Here is a 3,666-nt window from a genome sequence, read left to right as displayed (position 1 = left end):
CCTGTCTCCATAGCTCTATATAACAGACTGATGACCTGTCTCCATAGCTCTATATAACAGACTGATGACCTGTCTCCATAGCTCTATATAACAGACTGATGACCTGTCTCCATACCTGTCTCTACCACAGGTCACCAAGGAAACAGTAAGGTACCACTACCTACTGACATTCAATAATGTTAAAATATTACACTGGAGTCACGTTCTCACACAATGATGTCCTAGTTTATTAAAACAAGAAATCATCAATACATGGAAAATACCATTCAACTGCATATACATGATCAATATATAACATACAGTGGGTCTGGAATTATTGACACCCTTGATAAAGATAATAATGACTGAATAAAATACATCAATATATAAAATACAGTGGGTCTGGAATTATTGACACCCCTGATAAAGATAATAATGACTGTATAAATAAATAATTTAAATACTGAGCTCTATCATCTGCTCAACAACATGTGTCAATTATATTATTTTATGTTAATACGGTTGATCTGATTTAAAATATTTTGTTTAACAAGTAATATTTATTTTCTAAATTATTGACCCCCCTATAGATTCTAAAGGTATAAATTATTGACCCCCCTATAGATTCTAAAGGTCTAAATTATTGACCCCCCTATAGATCCTAAAGGTCTAAATTATTGACCCCCTATAGATTCTAAAGGTCTAATTTATTGACCCCCCTATAGATTCTAAAGGTCTAAATTATTGACCCCCCTATAGATTCTAAAGGTCTAAATTATTGACCCCCCTATAGATTCTAAAGGTCTAAATTATTGACCCCCTATAGATTCTAAAGGTATAAATTATTGACCCCCTATAGATTCTAAAGGTCTAAATTATTGACCCCCTATAGATTCTAAAGGTATAAATTATTGACCCCCTATAGATTCTAAAGGTCTAAATTATTGACCCCCCTATAGATTCTAAAGGTATAAATTATTGACCCCCTATAGATTCTAAAGGTATAAATTATTGACCCCCCTATAGATTCTAAAGGTCTAAATTATTGACCCCCCTATAGATTCTAAAGGTATAAATTATTGACCCCCCTATAGATTCTAAAGGTCTAAATTATTGACCCCCTATAGATTCTAAAGGTCTAAATTATTGACCCCCCTATAGATTCTAAAGGTATAAATTATTGACCCCCTATAGATTCTAAAGGTCTAAATTATTGACCCCCTATAGATTCTAAAGGTCTAAATTATTGACCCCCTATAGATTCTAAAGGTCTAAATTATTGACCCCCCTATAGATTCTAAAGGTATAAATTATTGACCCCCTATAGATTCTAAAGGTCTAAATTATTGACCCCCTATAGATTCTAAAGGTCTAAATTATTGACCCCCTATAGATTCTAGTAATTAAAGTAGTCAGGAGGTCAGTATTTGGTTCTATAGTCATAGTAATGACATCATCAAACTCCTGGAGATTTTGGGCTGTCAATCATTTTGACCCCTAACTTAAAAAATATATATATTTGTCTCAGCAATTGTATTAGTTTAAAATAATATAATTAGTTTATAATAATATACTATAATTTATGTTGAGCAATAGGTCAGTATTTGATTTACTTAATATAGTCATTATTGCTAATCTTTAGCAAGGATGTCAATAATTTCTGACCCCTCTGTATATTCTCAAGGCGAATATTAAAAAAGTAGAGCAAAAATAAACACTTCACAAAGTCAAATAAAAAACTGGCACATTGACATGAAGCTACAATAGAAGCTGACAGGTTGAAGCCACAATAGAAGCTGACAGGTTGAAGCCACAATAGAAGCTGACAGGTTGAAGCCACAATAGAAGCTGACAGGTTGAAGCTACAATAGAAGCTGACAGGTTGAAGCTACAATAGAAGCTGACAGGTTGAAGCTACAATAGAAGCTGACAGGTTGAAGCTACAATAGAAGCTGACAGGTTGAAGCTACAATAGAAGCTGACAGGTTGAAGCTACAATAGAAGCTGACAGGTTGAAGCTACAATAGAAGCTGACAGGTTGAAGCTACAATAGAAGCTGACAGGTTGAAGCTACAATAGAAGCTGACAGGTTGAAGCCACAATAGAAGCTGACAGGTTGAAGCTACAATAGAAGCTGACAGGTTGAAGCTACAATAGAAGCTGACAGGTCGAAGCTACAATAGAAGCTGACAGGTTGAAGCCACAATAGAAGCTGACAGGTTGAAGCTACAATAGAAGCTGACAGGTTGAAGCTACAATAGAAGCTGACAGGTTGAAGCTACAATAGAAGCTGACAGGTTGAAGCTACAATAGAAGCTGACAGGTTGAAGCTACAATAGAAGCTGACAGGTTGAAGCTACAATAGAAGCTGACAGGTTGAAGCTACAATAGAAGCTGACAGGTTGAAGCTACAATAGAAGCTGACAGGTTGAAGCTACAATAGAAGCTGACAGGTTGAAGCTACAATAGAAGCTGACAGGTTGAAGCTACAATAGAAGCTGACAGGTTGAAGCTAAAACAGAAATATAAACATTTCAACAAATGGTTTTATCAGTCTTGTTCACAGGAGGCTGCTGAGGGGAGGAGCCTCATTATAACGTCTGGAACGGAGCCAATGGAACGGCATCAAACATGGAAACCATGGAAACCACATGTTTGATGTATTTGATACCATTCCACTGATTCCTCTTCAGCCATTACCACGAGCCCCTACTCCCTAATTAAGGTACCACCAGCCTCCTGTGGTCCTGTTGATATACCTGTGATTATCAGGTACTGGACATAAGAGGGTCTGTAACAGATTCTAACAGGAGACCTTAGTCCATCGTTCCATTCAATTCAACACTATCAATACCTGAGGGGGATTAGAAAGACATTGTTTATGGGGAACACATATATAGAATAACCAGGAAATGGATATAAACCCATAATACAAACATGGGTAGTAAAACTTCAAAAAGTAAAGAACTAACTACTGGAAGTGGATTATAGAGTAGTGACCAACACGTTGATCAGAGGACTCTGTCTCACCAAGATTCATATCACTCAGTTATATACTCAGAAACTCAGCTTTGTTAAGAGGGATAGGTCTCTATAGAAAGTTACTGTCTCTCTATAGTAACTCAGCTCTATAGTTATAGTCTCTCTATAGTAACTCAGCTCTATAGTTATAGTCTCTCTATAGTAACTCAGCTCTATAGTTATAGTCTCTCTATAGTAACTCAGCTCTATAGTTATAGTCTCTCTATAGTAACTCAGCTCTATAGTTACTGTCTCTCTATAGTAACTCAGCTCTATAGTTATAGTCTCTCTATAGTAACTCAGCTCTATAGTTATAGTCTCTCTATAGTAACTCAGCTCTATAGTTACTGTCTCTCTATAGTAACTCAGCTCTATAGTTACTGTCTCTCTATAGTAACTCAGCTCTATAGTTATAGTCTCTCTATAGTAACTCAGCTCTATAGTTATAGTCTCTCTATAGTAACTCAGCTCTATAGTTATAGTCTCTCTATAGTAACTCAGCTCTATAGTTATAGTCTCTCTATAGTAACTCAGCTCTATAGTTATAGTCTCTCTATAGTTATAGTCTCTCTATAGTAACTCAGCTCTATAGTTATAGTCTCTCTATAGTAACTCAGCTCTATAGTTATAGTCTCTCTATAGTAACTCAGCTCTATAGTTATAGTC

At 35.9% G+C, this 3,666-nt stretch overlaps 1 long non-coding RNA gene across 1 annotated transcript; it reads left to right on the top strand.

Moving 5' to 3' along the window:
- The first annotated feature begins 1,708 nt into the window (after nucleotides 1–1,708).
- On the top strand, nucleotides 1,709–2,076 carry LOC123732526 (uncharacterized). The gene is made up of 2 exons (XR_006763195.1): nucleotides 1,709–1,756; nucleotides 1,809–2,076. It is a non-coding gene; the product is annotated as an uncharacterized lncRNA (long non-coding RNA).
- The last annotated feature ends 1,590 nt before the right edge of the window (nucleotides 2,077–3,666 follow it).

The sequence above is a fragment of the Salmo salar genome, unplaced genomic scaffold, assembly GCF_905237065.1.
Source record: "Salmo salar unplaced genomic scaffold, Ssal_v3.1, whole genome shotgun sequence".
Taxonomy (NCBI): Eukaryota; Metazoa; Chordata; class Actinopteri; order Salmoniformes; family Salmonidae; genus Salmo; species Salmo salar.
This window is presented reverse-complemented; position numbering and strand designations above follow the sequence as displayed.